Below are 18081 nucleotides of genomic sequence, written 5' to 3' on the forward strand. Positions count from 1 at the left end.
TGTCGCTGGGAATGTGAATATTTATCCTGTCGATTTAATTCATACAAACAGAACTAAAGGCAGGCAGGCAGGCAGGCAGGCAGGCAGGCAGAAGTTTTTTATGGCTTTAAGTCAGACTGAAGTGGGGGGCAGGTGGTGAGTATGGGGGTGGCTGACAAAGGAATCTAAACTTTCTAATTCACAGAAACATGCCTGATCATATAACTCTCGGGAAATAGAAGTGGATACAGCAAAAATTCTTTAAAAGGCAGACTGTGTGTGTGTGTGTGTGTGTGTGTGTGTAGATGGGAAAGTAAGAGAGAGAAGTTCTCTAACTACTTGTCTCTTCTAGTTATTACAACGTGGTTTAGGACTTAGTTGTTTTCAGCCTCAGGAATATTAATCACATCTCCAACATTACCGCAGGCTTCTCAGAAGCCCCCCTCTTCCCCCGACTTCCACAATGTGGGGCACAGTGCTTGTTGGGTGTATGTGCCTAGCTAGGTCACCCGTGCAGGGAGCTCAACACAATCTTTTTTTTATTGACGGCCCCACTGTTACCAGCCTCAGAAGGTCGGTGGGGACTGGGGACACAACCCTGGGATGCTTAGGCCACTCAGCCTGGTCATTCCTGCAAAACAAGGGCTTCGTGGGCTGGTGCCAGCCACAGCTCCCTACCAGTCCGACCCCCTGGTTAGAGGGTAGGCCAGGAAGTACTTTAAGTGGTCACTCCCCAAACTTCACCCTGTTTATCAGATGAGAACACATCCTTAAAAAGGACTTGGTGAGTTCCAAACAGTGATACCTGGCTGTCCTGGTCACTAACTGCAAAGTGTAATTGCTTCCTAGCTGACTCTGGGTTGGGGAAAAGAATCACAGGAAATAGGCCACGAATATCTTTAAGGACTAAAATGTACAAAAACAAAGAAGTCTGGGTATGTACTTTGTGTCTCAAACGCATTCCCTCCTTTCTAATAACACTCACGCGGCTTTAGTTAGGAACCAGAAGACCCTACACCTAGATCATGAAAACAACTTCACTGGTAACTGGACTTTGCCTCCCAAATTTACTTTACACACAGCTGCAGAGAAATCTTAAAGCCGAGCCCTGATCATGTTACTCCCAAATTCAAAATCCTCCAATAATCTCCAGCCTCCGATAGAGTTTCCTGGGCACTGACAGCTCCACCCACCTTTCTAGGTTTACCCTGCTTCCTCCACCTCACATACCTGTTCTGCGGCTCCAAGGGGCGGGAGGTTCCTTCCACCTCTCCCCCATCCTCTCCAACTCTGCCTGCTGACATTCCATTCCTACTGTAAGGCCCACCTCCATAAAACCTTCCTCAGCTTTCTTTAGCTGCCCCCCACCCCGACCCTAAGATTTATTTACTTTTTTCCTACTCATTTCAGCTTATTTCATTTGACACACACACACACACACACACACACACACACACACTCTTCTAGCTTTTTGATCATGTCACCATGGTTATCAATCTACATTTTCAGAGAGCAGAGCTCTCTGAAGAAGGGACTGTGGCCTGTTCTTCACAGCCCCTGGGCCCCAAGGGTATGTAGCTTTGTCTGTGAGACAGAGGGGCCCAATAAAGAGAAGATTTGTTGATTTGTAATTCTACCATGCCCCCTTGCCAGGGGTGGCAGAAGCAGAACCGTTCTGCAGAAGCAGAACTGTGGCCTGTTCATCACAGCCACAGTTGGGGTACTGAACCTCTCCAAACATTCCCCCCACACAAAGGTGTTGGGGGAAGTACATAGTATTAAAAAGGACAGTGAATATACACTGTCCTGGGTCATCTCTAGCCCAGTGCTCCATATTTTACAGTGTAATTAGGAGTCCTGGCACCCAGAAAAAGCATCATGGAACCCAAGCTGTTAGGTAAAGGTGAGTTTTAGAAAGTGGTATTAAACGCAGTCCATCTGCGTTTACATACAAAGACTTGCATGTAAAGAATTAACAATTTACAAAATACTGATATAATATCTGTTCTAACTAAAGAGTTCTTAACTTTAGGACACAAATACATGAGGTCTGTCCAGAAAGTATCCAGCCGTGCACTATGAAAAATAGAAACATTTATTGAAGAAGGTACAAGAAACATTGTAGACAGGGCAATGACGTTTCAGTCCCCTTCAAAATAGGCACCTTGGAACCTCACACAGTTCTCCCAGAATCTCTTCTACTGTTCAAAACATTCTACAAAATCCTTTGTTGTGATTGCCATCAGCTGCCCTGTCGAATTTTCCAGAATCTTACCAGCAGTCTGAAATCTCTTCCCGTTCAAAAGTGATTTAGTTTTAGGAAAAGCCACAAGTCACAGGGCACTAAATCCGTGCTGCATCACCTGGGTGATCTGATGTTTTGACAAAAAACTCTGCAACAAGATGTGATGCATGAGCAGGCGCATTGTCGTGATGAAGCTGCCAATCACCAGTTGCCTATTGCTGTGGCCTTCTGGATCATCTGAATAGTTTCCATGGAGGAATGTTCAGGCTTAACACAAAATTCAATGCAGATTCGTTGCTCTACTCACTCAGTCATTTTGAGTATGATGGCCACACAGTACACATGCTCACTCAACAGTGTCTTCTACCCTATTGACTAGTACAGGGAAGTTGTCATTGTTCACACACGTGCATTCCAGTCCACTCTCCTTGGCTACCAGGTTACATCCATGTCACACAAACTGTTCTTGTTATATTAACAATAGCTGGACTTTTTCCAGACAGACCTCTTATTTCTAAAAAGTTATGTATAAAATTTTTGAAATTGCAAATTATTTATTTGTAAAATGAGTCCCAGTTTAAATTCTTTAGAAGAAACTTTACTATACTTTGTAAAATTATCAAGTTGATTTTTCTATAATTGAAGCTTTTAAAAAAGACTTCGAGAAGGGAAAGAGGAAAGAAAGCAGATACAACACAGAGATGAAATTAGTGTTAACCAGTTTATGATCTAGTGCATATGTGTTCATAAATAATTAAAATTCAAAGTAGAAAACAGTAAGTTCTGTAGAGAGAGATAAAGAATAAAGGGGACAGAAATAAACTTGCTAGAAATATAGTAGATGATAAAAATGATATTTAAACAGTAATGAAATGACTGATTTATTCAGTAAATGGTAGTAAGACAACCAACTAGTTTTTTTTGAAATAATACAGTTGGAACCCTATCTGAAGTCTTGCATTGAAATACATTCCAGATGGAGAAAACAATCAAATGTAAAAAAAGCAACTATAAAAATACTAGAAGAAAATAGGAAAATGTTTTATAATCTCCAGGTAAAAATAGGCTGTCAACATAAAACCAGAAAACTTTTGTATAGTAAAAACTACTGGGAATATTCAAAAGTAAAGGCAAAAGGGGTAAAATATTTGCCGATCTCCCTCAGGAACGAAGCTGTTGCAAATCAATAACAAAAACGAAAGTAACTGAATGATATGTAGCAAGGAGTCGCAAACTTTCTCCATTCATAGCACCTCGGTGATCTTTTCACAGTGCCTCTAGGCCAAAAGAAATTCCTAACAGTTCGATTTATTAAGTAATTAAGTTCAAACAACGTAATAAGTATTTATGCCCTAATTATTTAGGAACTGTTTGAAAAAATAATACACATAAGTTGAAAGAAAAAATATTTTGATTTCATTCTTTATTAACCACAAATACGTACTAATGGGATGTGTGTGCCTACTGGAAATTTCACAACTTTCCAAGCCTTGGACTCGCGGGCTCCACCACCCTCATTCCTGTCCCATATTGATTTTCTCACGGTACTTGCTTTTTATTGCGGCAACAATCAAATACTCAACTTTGCAAAGATATATAGCATGTTTGAAAGGAATGCAGTGCAAGCTAATGTTGATAACTGTAAATGACTTCAAGCTAGTAGTTCTCATAATATCTCACAGATGGTAGATGTCCTTGGGTTTCTCTCCCATATTTAACATTTCCCACAGAGCTCTGGCACACACTTTGGGAACTGCAAATATTTAGCAAAGAATATAAACAAACAAGGCACAGATGAAATACAAATAGTCAATAAATATATGAAGACATGTTTAATGTCATTCATGTTTAAGGAAGGGTAATTAAAACAATACATTTTTTTAAAAACATTTTTTTCTTAAAAATTAGTAGGTAAAAAAACAATACTCTCATTCTCCATTGGTGGGAAGATAGACTGTCACAACCTCTTCTGAGGGGCAACCAGCAGGGCCATCTCGTTGTCTGTACAATTTTTTTTTTTCTATACAGTGGCCTGCTCAGGGGCTGGACAAAGCAGCACCTTGGATGTCTGGTAGTTGCTGTCAACAGGGAAAATGCACACTTTCTTGCGGTACCCACTCTAGGACTCCGTCCCACAGACACAGAGGTAGGGGCCGAGGTAACAGATGCCCAAGGATGGTCTTCAGTAGCACTGACTCTACCAGGAAAATTTGGAGACAACCAATACAAGGTCCAACTGAAACAGTTATGGGATATTCCTACAAGTATCCCATTACATAAAGCCAGGCTATATAGCTATTAAAAAGAATGTTGTAGATTTACATAAGACACACTCAGTGAAAAAGCAAACAACAAAAATAATATATTTTTACTGATACCAAATTATTAACAGTGCAGGTAGAATTTTTTTAAGTTTGATGATTTTTTTTTTGGAATGGACTCCCATTAGCCAAGTTTGGGAGAATTTTATTTTTTAATTTATTTTAACCTTTTGATTAATTATATTTTATTTTATTTTAGGAGTAAAGTTTTGTTGAGTTTTTTAATAATTTAGAAAGCTTTATAGTAAAAATGTATTACTTTTTTAAAAAACATTTTTTGGGGAGATAATTATATCCTCACAACAAGTTGTAAAAACAGTGGAGTGGCCCTTTTCGGTGACTTCTTACAGAACCGCAGTGGCTGCACCAGAACCAGAAATCAGAAACCGGCGCAGTACTGTTAACGAGGCTGCGCGGCCTGTTCAGTTCTGCCATTTGCTACACGTACTTGTGTGTGTGTGTCTGTGTGAGCAATGAAAATTTTTAAATTAATTTTAAAGAGAGGGAGGAAGGGAGCGAAAGAGAAAGAGAGAAAAAAAGAACATCAATTTGTTGTTCTACTTATTAATGCATTCATTGGTTGCGTGTTACATGTGTTCTGACTGGAGATCGAACCCGCCACCTTGGTGTATTGGGATGAACTCTAACCCAACTCTAACTCTAACCAACCCTGCCATGGCACATGTGAGCAACTTTCTCCCACGCATGGGTTTGTGTAACCACCACCACAATCAAGAATACAAACCACCCTATCACCACAAAGAAGGAATGCGTTATTTTTGGCATCAGAAACAATAAAAGTAAAATAATATTCTTTCGATTATGTATTCCCTAACTCCACACTCAGGGTTAAAATCCACATACTAATTATTGGTACAGGTGGCTGTGCACTATTTTTCAGTAGGAGACAGAAATCAAAGAAAAGGAACTTTTTGATGCTCCCGAGAGAAAGCTAGGACTTTCCAGGGTTCCTGCTGGTCTGTCCCTTTGACTTCGCAGACCCGTGCTCCACGAGGCTGGAAGAGCAGTGGGAGGAGAGGCCCGCTGAGGGCAGCGAGGGCTGGCAGCAGGGCGGTGGGGCTGGCACTGCTGAGGGTTGCGGTAACATCACCAGTGCTGTCTCTTCAGCAAGCAAAACCAAAGCAAATGCCAAGTTAAGGTATTAATTTGCATTTTCTAGGTTCAGTGCTGCCATACAATCTGCCTCGTAGGAGTGTTTTACCGACAGAAAACTGGATTTCAGCATCAGGCCTTCGACTGGTAACAAACACACTTGCTCCGAGCTGCCCAGTGAGGGGGTTTGGGAAAAAGGCCCCGAAAACCTGTGCCTGGGCTGGAGCCAGCCTCGGGAGGCTGCTGGCTGACAGCATATTGCAGTAATAGAGTCCTCCTTCTGAAAAATGAATGTGGAAACTTATTTTTTTGACTCTTCAGGTTGCAGCTTATTTCAAAGGTCATCAAAGTAAACAAAGGAAAAGACTGTGAATCTTTGTAAGTCAAAAAGTGACAACTGTTTATAAAGCAGCAGTTTATATTTTCACATGATGGAAGGAAAAAAATGATTCCTCTAAGCCCCTGGGAATAGAGATTTGGGTGGTTCCCCCTCCTGCCCTCCCCAGTTTGTTTGTCCGTTCGCTGTTCGACACCTCCAGCAGTGAGGTCTGGGAACATCTGCTGCACCCATTTCATGTGCAACTGTGACAGTCTGCTGGATGGCTGAGGTTTGTGGAACAAACCAGGCAGTGTCTCAAGAAGCAAAAGCCTCTGCAGCCCTTGCTGATAACCGCCTTCCCATAATGCTGCGGAGTACGTGTGACGTCCACAGTGATACAGGTGGGCGGCACACAGCAAGGCCCCTGCAAATCTCGAGCCCCGTCTCCTACGAGGGCACCTTGTTCAGAGAGGGCTGATTTCACGCAGTCCATCTGAAACAAAAGGCCAGTGGAACCAGCCCTGTGCACTTCCCTCGGATCCCTGAGAGTGACCCAAGACCTCTTTTCACTGAAAATAATAAACTCTGGACATTCTTCTGACTGGATTTTTATACCTATTATTAGACATATTTCAAAATAATGAAACTAGATGGCATTAACATAATAATCTAGAAAGTACTTTTACATAGGATGCCATGTTAATTAATCATGGGCTTCCATGTCTATTCTAAAGACTGCGTATTATTTCTACTTGCCCATTAAGGCCCAGCTCAGCAGCTCCCTCTGTGAGGTTCTCCCTGGCACTTCTAGGTCGTGGCAATCTCTGCATCCTCTCGTCCCATAGTATTTATTATCTGAACCACTCATTTGGCACCTAAGATATGTTGCCTTGATTGCTATTTATCTTTTTATGTAAACCGTGTTGTTTTATCTCCTACAGAGCCTTACTGGAATGCAAACGTTTGTTGATTTGATTTTAAATTTAAGTCAATTGCCATGTGGGCTGAGATAAACAGTACTTTCAAGGCAACAGTTAACTCAATAGTGAAAGTAAACACCAAGACTGCTTGCAAATGTGCTGGCTTACAAAGATGATCAATGAATACAAGTCCTTGAGATTGGGATGGGTTTGTGGTGTGGGCCATCGGCCTGCTTTCCCTGGCCTACTAACATGAATTCATCATCTTCCAAGTCTACCTTGTAGAGACTCATAATCTTCCCTCTAAATCTACTTCAGTTCAAACACTGACTGGTGCCTCTGTGCAATCACTTCTCGAAGAAACTGCTAAGTTTATTTGTTGAATAAATGGCCAAACGAAACAATGAGTCTCAGTAACTATCTATAATCTTTTGGTCTTCTCCTTTCTATATATATACAAAATTTAAGATTTTATTTATTTATTTTTAGAGAGAGGGGAAGGGAGGGAGGAAGAGAGGGAGAGAAACACCGATGTGTGATGGAATCATCGACAGGTCACCTTTTGCATGTCCCCAACTGGGGGCCTGGTCTACAACCCAGACATGTGCCTGGCCAGAAATCAAACCTGTGACCCTTCAGTTTGCAGGATGACGCCCAACCCACTGAGCCACACCAGTCAGGGCCCCATTCACTATATTGCTGGAAGGCTATGAGGATCAGATTTAGAAATGTTCTAAGAGAAGTTGTCATGATTTCCTCCCATAAACAAGCCCTCCCAGCCAAATAGCAGGGCTGACTGCAATGGAACAATGAGACATTCCCCTTGGTACCCCTGATTCATGCTGAGAAATATTAGTATCTAGACGAGTGGCTCTAAAACCGGGGTGATTTCCCCTGGGGAACATGTGGCACTGTCAAGAAATATTTTTGGTTGAAAGGGGATGCTACTAGCGTCTATGGGTAGTGGGCAGAGATGCTGCTAAACAACTTACAATGCACAGGGCAACCCCTCTCAACAAAGAATTACCCAGCTCAAAATGTCAACAGTACTGAGGTGGAAAGAGCCTGGCTTACCGCAGGAGCTCAGGCTTTGCTGTCAAGACTGAGCTGGTGACCTTGGGAATGTTATTATATAACGAACCTTAATTATTATAACGAACCTCTCCGAACCTTAATTTCCTCGCCTATAAAATGGAGCTGATAACACCATGTCATAAGGCATTGTTACGTCTAAAAGATAATTAGTGTGAAAAGTTCTTTGGAATTACTCTTTCACAATTAGTCATCCTTATTAATTAATGAATGCCCTGTGTGTGGTTCCAATACTTCAGTGCACTTCAGCATCTCTCTGTGCTGGTGCAGAAAGGAGACTCACCTCATCCCTCTCCATTCATCTGGGGCATCTACGTTCTCCTGGTTCTGAGTTAGTAAGTAGCTTTCTTACTCTTCCATGGTATCTGCTTGTGTCCTTTCTTTGGCAGTTGTTTTCGCTTGGCCACTGGACTTCTCTGCCTGTTGCAGTAATGGTCCGTAGCAATACTTTTTTAGTGGTCTCTGATGATTTTTCCAGACACTGTGCTTTCTAAACTAATCATCTTACTGCAGCTCATAACAACCATCAAGTGTGTGGCAAGGGTAAGTTAAGGATTATGCCTGCCGTTTTGAGAAGTATAGTACTTTTTATCAAGTTTGCTCTTTTTGTCACAAGCTACATTTTCTCCATTTGTGATTTACATCTAGAGTAAGTGGTGCCATTCAGTGTTTCAGAAGAATAATTTGGTAACCCTTGAAGTCATTAGTTCTGTTAGCTATGACCTCAAGAGGTTTATCTTTGATGCTTTTTCCAATAGAGCACACTCCATAAATTCACGTATCCAGAGGTTGAATTTCCAGCTCCTTTGTAAAGGCAATTTGTAAATAGTTTTTCTTTTATTTCTCAACATAGCACAGATTTAGCTAGTTAAACAGGTTCTTTGCAATTCTACCAAATAAAAATAAGTTAAATTTCACTTAAAAAAGTGAAATACTGCGCTTGCTTGGATAGCTCACAGACTAAAACTGGAACAATACAGAGAAGACAGGCGTGACCGCTGTGCCAGGACGGCATGCAGACTCGGGAAGTGTTTCATGTTTTTTTATGGCCCAGGAGCAAATTCAGCAAAAAATAAATGCTAATGTATAGAAGTTAAAAAAAGTGAAATACCAATAAATGAAAATTAGTGTCTAGTAAACTATACACAAATGCAGTTAATAAAAGATTTAAGAAGGGTGGGGTAAAGAAAAGGCTTACTTTCTGAAGAATGTGAAGTTTTACTTTGGGAAAAGTCACAGACAAAGAGACCAGGGTGGATCTGAAATTGCATGCATGCTGTTGGTAGTCCACCCTCCATGACTACCTGCGTCTTTGTATTTCTCACATCTTCAGCAATGGCAGTGAAAAACGCAGGACATTCAATTGTTTCAATAAGACTAGAGCATGAAGGTGGGTGAGGAAGGCAGATATCCATAGCACAGTGGAAGACTACAAGGAGAGATCGTGAAGTTTATGCAGAATATCTGCAGGAAATACTTAATATTTAATACTGCAGGAAAATGAGGCCGAGAAACAAGTCATCACTGTTCCCAATGAAGTTACTAACTGAAATAAGAAATTAAGAATCCCTCTATTTCTATGAAAAAAATATTAGAGTCCCTAAAAAAATAAAAATAGAATTACCATAGGATACCACTTCTGAGTATATATTCAAAAGAATTGAAAGGAGGGTCTCAAAAAGCTATCTGTACATCTAGTTCATAGCAACATTATTCATGACAGCAAAAAGATGGAAGCAACTCAAGTGCCCACCGACAGATAAATGAATAGACAAATGTGGATGTACACATAAAATGGAGTATTATTCGTCTGTAAAAAGGGAAGATGTTTGACAAAGGCTACAACAAGGATGACCTTTAAGGATATTATGCAAAGAGAAATAAGCCAGTCACAAAAAAACCCCCCAAATACTGTATGATTCCACTTATATGAGGCATCACAGACAGTGAAACTCATGGAAACAGCAAGCAGAACGGTGGCTGCCAGGAGCTGGGGGCGCAGAGAAGCAGGGATCCCCGGTTCAGTGGGTCTGCAAGTTTCAGTTTTGTGAGAGAAACGAGTCCTGGGGAGCGGCTGCGCAATGGCGTGGACATTCGGGGTGGGCAAAGGGAGGTTTACAGCTGTAAGGAAAACAGAGTTTATTCTTGTACTACTCATTAATTACTGCATTATTTGTTTGTGCTACAACTATAAACCTACTTTTGTCTACCCTTGTATTTAATGCTACTGAGCTGAACACTTAAAAATGGTTAAAATGGTAAATTTTATGTTCTACTTATCACAGTTAAAATTTTTAAAAAGTTAAAAAAGATGTCCTACACTCAAGTCACCAATATGGAATACTGTACTACTGTGTTTGGTATCACTCTGGGGAATGTTTAAAGTTCTCTAATTACAGAGGTCTTCCACCTACTACGAAGCCTTGAGATATAAAGGTCTAACCTCAGAGTGTACACCTGAAACTCGTACAATACTGTATGTCAGCGGTACTTTAAAAACTTTAAAACAAAGCCTTGCGAATGAACTGCACCTTTGCTTTTGAGTACCAACTGTACTGTGAAACTAGATGCCCTCAGAATCCCATTTTGACTTCTTTTAACTTATAAAAATTAGCATCGGGTGCTAATTAAAAATAGTCACGTCTATCATTAGGGGCAAGCTATTGGGTTGTGTGAACTGTGGAGAAAGGGTGAGTTTTGAAGTGACACTGAGATACTGAAATGTAGGAGCAGATTTTAATAACCTGTTTTATTGCTTTTTCTAGTGTCCACTGCTGTTCCTATCTCTCTACTACTGTAGACTATTTAAAAAAGCATTATTATGCTCACCAGAGAAGACACAGTGAGGTATTATGATCTGTATGACTACGAGTCACCTTCGGGAGGAACGGAAGCTTGTTTCCTATCACAGTTGTGCTGACCCTGAAGCCCTCCCTCCCGTGCAACACCTGCTTTCTCTTTGCTCACAGCTAACACCCTCTCAACCTTCTGGCCTCTTTCGTGATCCCCACTCCACACTTTTTAAAACACTGTTGATAACTTTATCTTTCATTTAGTTATGCTGAAACCTGTTCAAAATTTCAGAAACTTACCAATTCAACTTAACATCGAGATAGTCCTTTTCTCCTCTTCTCCATCCTCCCAGTCCTTATACAACCCAATACTACACACAGGTCAGAAAACCTATCGGCTGCTTTGCTAGTTCACTATAGCAAAGACACCTCTCCCAGTACCTCTAGGGATCCAGCTGTGAGGCTGAACTCATAGAACCAACGTTCCCTCTATCGCTCTGGATGAGCATGTCATGAAGACTGCTGACCTCCCTGATTCTTATAGGATGTGTCATGAACAGTTGTTATTGCTATCTCTGTCCTGGTTTCCCATGCCTCTTACTTCATGCCCCTTGATCTTGACCACAAAACACTGTTACTAAACAGCTCACTCAGTCTCCTGACTCCTCCACTCCTGCCTCTGGTCAGTCTTGCCAGCTGCCCTTTAAACTTGGAAGAGTCTCCACATACAACTGCCAAGACGCTATTGCAGGTGCTTCCTCCTGACTCGTGTCTGCCTGACTACTCTCCACATAGCGACTGAGGGAGCCCTTCCTAGAGCAGAAGGAAGTAAGTGACGAAATGAAATCCAGAACACGCTTTGCCCATTAAATAGCTGTGCTTAGAAACGTGAAGATCTTCTTATTGCCCTTTATGGTCCTTTAAATTCCACAGCAAATTACCTAGACATATAATTTTCAACATTTGGGGGGTAAATCTCTGTTATCTCCTGGATCTGATGCAAGAGTCACTCTCACCTATAGTAACTTAATTTTATACATCGAATCCCTCCCTTCAGAATAATTAAAAAAGCAGATTCTGGCGTCCTACGTCAGATCCATGCAGTCAAAACCTTCAGGACAAGAGCTTGGGAATTGGTATTTTAAATAGTATGCCAGGTAACTCTTGTCACGTAAGTTTGGGAAACATTTGACAGCCCATCAATTCACCCTGCTTTTGTCAGTGTCTCAACAACCAGAGGTTTGAAGATGTACAGAGGTCTGGTCATTCAGCCAGATGGCCTGAATTAGTGAGGATTTAGTCATGAAAATTCTACCTATTTCCAGCCATGCTGGTAATCTGACTTAAAATTAAAACTATATGATTTTGTATTCTAATTTTTCTGTTTCCAATTTGTTGGTTATTTTTCCCAAGTTATACTACACAAGATTCTGGTGATGAATTTATATTGCTTTATATCCACCCAGTGTTTAATTAGTACAGTGTTGAGCATTTAATTGGAACTCAGTTAAGTCCTTACTGATTGGTGGGTACAAGTACCACCCAACTTAAAAAAAAAAAAAAGCTTAAAAACTCCCCATCCTGAAGCCAACCCGAGTATCGCAGCATACTTCCCTCACCAGTAGGTTAATGAAAACGAGAATGCAAATTTGGGGTTTGTCCCTCGCCTTGAAAGAGCAAGGCAATTATTCAGCGATTTGGCCAGATTTCCAGAAACTATTGTTATGCCTTGTCTGACTGCCTAGATTTCTCATAATAGAGTCAACTTCCTTTCATCCCCCAAGGATTACTGCTCTGACCCAGTGTTCTTTCCACCATCGTGCTGGGAAGGTCTCAGAGTTCATGATTTGCATCTGAGAGCGTCATAAAGATTCAAGTGGCAAGCCTGCTTTCAGGCAAGGACTCACAGGAACACTTCTCAGAGAGAAAGAGAAGTTTCACATTGAGCACTACAAATGTTCAAGGATTCTTATTTTAAAACATACTTATTCAAAACTTGAAGACCACTCTAGATTAAAGTATACATGAGTCCTATCAAAAGAAAAACGCGGGACCCTTTCTAAACAGTGGGAGATTACCAGTTTTATAATATCCAGGAAAATAAAGTTGAGCAAACCACAGTGAGCCAATTTACTCAAGAAGTTAACACTGAAACAGGTTTCAGTTTGGGGTGGGGGTGCACCAAAGCCATGTCCAATATTACATTTTGTAGGATGGACCCATTCTCCGTTAAATAAAAAGCTTCAAAGGCAAACAATGAATGCTCTGTCTGATGAGATGCATCCTTGAAACTGAGCAGATTTCTAAATCAATGCATAGACCAGGCTATTTATAAACTACTTCCCATCAACCTCAGCACAACGTCAACTAACAATAACAAGTTAATGTTTTCCAGTAATCTTCACTGTGCTATTTAATTGCCAGCACTCAGGCCAAGGTAAACTCGGCAGTAACAAAAGAGCTAACATCACAATCAAAGAACAAGATTAATGAATTTACGTTTGTGCTTTGAAGTGAATGCTGAAAATCAGGCCCATAACATATTCTTTTTCAGCCATTGGACTTTAATTGTGCCAAATAGCTTATAGAGTGACTGGAAGGTAAAGTTTTAAAATATTCTTGTTTTTAATTAACCACAAGCTTTAATCCTTGGGGAATTATTTTTTAGATCAAGAACATCCTCTTTGTAGTATTATAAGGTGTATAACTCCCATATTGCCAAACATAATTTCTAAACCCTGACCACCATTTTTAAAGTTTTTTTAAAAATTGAAATACTACCCAACATGCCAAAAACTGAAGTGCACCACTTGATGAATTTTTATATATGCCTAATTATACAGCTTTTAGTTGTAATAATGTAACTCAACAAATGACTGCATTACATAAAATTATCACGAACTATCACGTTTGCTGTAACAGGTACATTACAGATTCTTTTGTATTGGGATTAAAAGGAAGCATTCCCATCTCTCACCTAGACTTATCTGGTAACAGTGGGTACTGAGTATTCATAATATAAGAAACAGAAGCACTTGCTATTTGTGGGGAGAGGGATGAACCTTCAAAATACACAGTAAGAAAATGCTCTTATAAAAATGAAGATGAAAGAAAAACCAAAATGTGTATTTTTTGCTACAAAGGGTAAAAGATCATTAACTGCTTTTCAAACTGATTTGTTGGTAAACTCACCCCTGAATATGTCAACTCTTCAATAAACCAAATGAATTAAACCTTCATAGTTTTTCCAACTAAAACAGTCTTACCGTCTACGGACCAAATCATTTGGTCTGTGTCCCAAACCTCCGTATACATTTCGGTTACTTAATTGCTGAGAAAGTCCACTAGCATTTCTCTTTCTGCTACACGGAGAAATCGCTGTCATTCCAGCAGCTACGTATATGTGCTAGCTTTTCCCTTTGCTGAAACAGCTACTCTCCAAGCTGGTGATGGATTACAAAACCCAGGCCCAGGATATACAACTCATCCTGGATTTCTGGTGGTTAGGATAACTCACCCCTAGGTAGTTGGGTTGTTTTTGTCACGTCTTAGTGGGCTGTGATAATGCTGTGCTCAGCTAAAGAAATGTACAAACAACAGGGGCAAATAGCTAAGAAATACCAACACATCTAGATACAAAATAAGGGGAGAAGGCCAACTTCAATCCACAAGAAATCTTTTCAAACAAAAATAATTTCTAAAGAGCTGCCGAACTGGGGGCATGGGCTGGGATGGGAGTAAAAGACAGAAAACTGTACTTGAACAACAATTAAAATAAATTTAAAAATTAAAAAGGTGGAAAACTCATTACTAAAAAAAGAGCTGCTGATCCATTTTTTAAATATGATCAGTAATATGAACTACCCTAAAACAAATGACTGTCAACCAGTTTTTCTGTCAAACTAAACTAAGTAAATTCAGAATGCTCATTTGTAATGAGCAGTCATGAAGGAAGGTAAATTTGTGCAGTCTTAATGTCAGAATTATAAAACAGAACTCTGAAATAGTGAAGTTCAAATTAATGCGATTTCCTCTTCAAACTAGAAAAACCTCCCTCTTCTTAATGAACAATGTTAGTGCTGACATGGCCATCACACCTGGAGTTCTAATGCCAGGAGTTTCTAACCCCTCTGAGAACTTTGCTCTGCAGAAGGTGCAAGTACTCAAATTGCCACCCAATCGCCACCTCAATCCGTACGGAGGATAGAGGGCAGTTTTCTACAACACGAGCTTTCTCGGTCTGCGGGGCAGCATTCCCCTGCTTCACGTCACCAAAAGGAAATGGGCCACCAAACTGTGTCTCACCTCCACTGTGACAAAAGTAGAGCATTGGTCCAAAAAGTTTTTAAAATTTCTACCAGAGTTATCACAGAAACATTTATTTCTAACACTACCAATAAGAAAACATACAGAAAAAGAAGAAAACACTATCACAGCCTTCAGATATTAAAAAACAGCATTGTCCTAGTTCGTTCATCCAACAAACCTTTACTGAGCGTTTAAAGTCAAATGCTATGGAAGTGTACAAAATAACCATGTCCATTCTCACCACTCTTATTCAGCATTATATTGGAGGCCTGGGCCAGTGCAATAAGACAAGACAAGGAAATAAAAAGCATGCCAACTGGAAAGGAGGAAATAAAACTGTCTTACTCATAGATAACATGATTATCTACCTTTGCAGTAACACACTACAGAATCTATTTAAAATACACAATAAATAAAGTTAGCAAGGGCTCAGAGTATGAGGTCAATATGTGAAAATTAACTATATTCTCTGAAGACTAGCAATGAACACTTGAAATTTGAAATTTAAAGAACATTATCATTTCTAGCAGTATTAAAAACAAGCAATATCTTGGGATAAATCTAACAAAATAGGTTTAAGATTCATCATCCAAGAATTATGTAGGCCTGTATTCAGAAAAAGTTTTTTGTAATGGCCAGAGAGTAAATATAACAGGTTTTCTGATTCGTATGGTCTGTGTTGTAACTACTCAACTCAGCATTATATTAGAAAAGCAGCCATAGAAAATATGTAAACAAATGGGCATGAATGTGTTCCAATAAAACTTTATTTAAAAAACAAGAAGTGAATGAATTTAGCTTATAAATCATAGCTTGCCAACCCCTGACCTAGAGGAATAAACTTACTGCATCTCATTCCTTATTACTGATTAAGTTTCCAAATTTAGAGAAGTTACTTGTGAACCTCTAGGCTTTTGTGGAGTAGACACACAAATAACTTCTGCCCAGTGGAACAGATAACCCTAAAGATTTATAATCTGTTGGACATCAGGCTATCTTATATCTAATTCAGCCATCTTATTCTAACATTCTGTTAAATTGCCTATAAATGCCATAGTTTTTCAGATACTCTTTGAACTGATCACAACATCCTGCCGGTTCCCTCATGATTAATGAGTTCAATGAGTAATGTCTTTTACACATGTTCATTTTATATTTGCCTGAAAGTGATGATTTTACCTTCATGAAAATTACACTTTAACAATGTTAATTCTTCCCCTATTGCTCTAAAGATTCAATGCAATCCCAATGGAAAAACATCAACATTTTTATTGGAAATGCATTAAACCCATGTTTAAATTTAGAAAAAATTGTTATCTCTAATATTCAGTCATATCAAAAACATGCATTATCCTTTGGTAAAGCCAAAATAATAAACAGAAAACACATTACAAGGAATCTTTACAAATGATATTATTACCAAGGAGAGTTAGGTGACTCAATACAGCGTAGTGGAGAACCACGGAGGGCAGGCTCTGAAATCCTGGATCGGCGCTGTCTAGCAGTATGACCTTGAGCAGGTTCAGCTTCCTCACTGTAAAACAGTACTGACTTCCTAGGACTGTTATGAGGATTTCATGAATAAGTACATGCAAGGACATAACACAGGGTTTGACACAGAGTAAGTATAAGTGATGACTAAAAGTATTATTACAAAGTGAATGTATAGAGATTAATCATTTTCAAAAGTGAAAACAGCACAAGTCAGAAGATAAACATAAGAAAAGTACTTAGGGTAACAGTAGTAAGAATATAAGAACGAAATATATGATCTACATGAAAAAGCTTTAAGTAGTGCTACTGAGGAACAAAAAGACAAATGGATGAAAAAACATACTATGTTCTTTTTTTAAAAAAGATTTATTTATTTATCTTTAGAGACAAGGGAAGGGAAGAAAAAACAGAGGGAGAGGAACATCAGCGTGTGGTTTTCTCTCACATGCTCCCTACTGGGGACCTGGCCTGCAACCCAGGCATGTGCCCTGACTGGGAATGGAACCAGCAACCCTTTGGTTCTCAGGCCCGTGCTCAGTCCACTGAGCTACACCAGCCAGGGCGTATACTATATTCTTGAACAGGACAAAATGATAAGAAAGATGTTACGTATCGTTGATAATGTAATATATAAGTTTAATGTGATTCCAATAAAAACAAATATATCGATACAATAAAGGATGGGGGAACTAGGCAAGTTGAATTAAAGTTCTTAGAGCACTGAAAAAAGAAATGAAGGGATCAGTCTCTACCAAATGATAAAACATTGTAAAACTACGGTGAGGAGCTGGTGTATAAATAGACAAACTGTTCGATGAAACAGACTAAAAACACAGAAAATAGGAGCAACTGCATTTGGGAATTTAGTATATGACAAAGACAGCCTTTCTGTCAGGAGAGATAAGGTGTACTTTTCAATAAATGAATTTGCGACACCACCCCCCACACAATAGCTCTCCATTACTTTATTTTTTATTCCCCTTGATAACATTAAGTAATTTTCATAATAGTATTTTTAAACTTATAATAATCATTATAAAAGATAGTTACACTTATTAAGAAACTATACCATGACAGCCACTATACTGGAAATTTATACATGTAATACCTCTATTCCTTCTATCAACCTTGGGAATTACATACTATCATTACTTTTTTAAGATTTTATTTATTTGTTTATTTTTAGAGAGGGGATGGGAGGGAGAAAGAGAGGGAGAGAGACATCAGTGTGCGGCTGCCCCTGTGCACCCTCCACTGGGAACTGGCCTATAACCCAGGCAGTGCCCTGACTGGGAATCGAACTAGAGACCCTTTGCTTCGCAGTCCAGTGCTCAATCCATTCAGCCACACTAGCCAGGGCCCTATCATTATTTTACAGATGGTTAAGCTTCAGGTTTAAACTTCAGTTACTTGCCCTAGGCCAAACATCTAGAAAGTGGGAAGGGTATGTCAAACCTAGGTCTGCCTGGATCTAAAACCTCTACCCACAAAATAATCC

The 18081-nt window shown here is 39.6% G+C and overlaps 1 protein-coding gene and 1 non-coding gene across 7 annotated transcripts in view; one reads left to right on the forward strand and one right to left on the reverse strand.

Annotated features, from left to right (window-relative positions):
• THADA (THADA armadillo repeat containing) overlaps positions 1-18081 on the reverse strand; it is a 288531-nt gene that overhangs the window by 90678 nt on the left and 179772 nt on the right. The window lies entirely within an intron of this gene.
• Positions 8926-9032, forward strand: LOC119061543 (U6 spliceosomal RNA). The gene has a single exon (XR_005084811.2). It is a non-coding gene; the product is annotated as a U6 spliceosomal RNA (small nuclear RNA).

The sequence above is a fragment of the Artibeus jamaicensis genome, unplaced genomic scaffold (assembly GCF_021234435.1).
Source record: "Artibeus jamaicensis isolate MK-2021 breed Jamaican fruit bat unplaced genomic scaffold, CSHL_Jam_final contig_465, whole genome shotgun sequence".
NCBI lineage: Eukaryota > Metazoa > Chordata > Mammalia > Chiroptera > Phyllostomidae > Artibeus > Artibeus jamaicensis.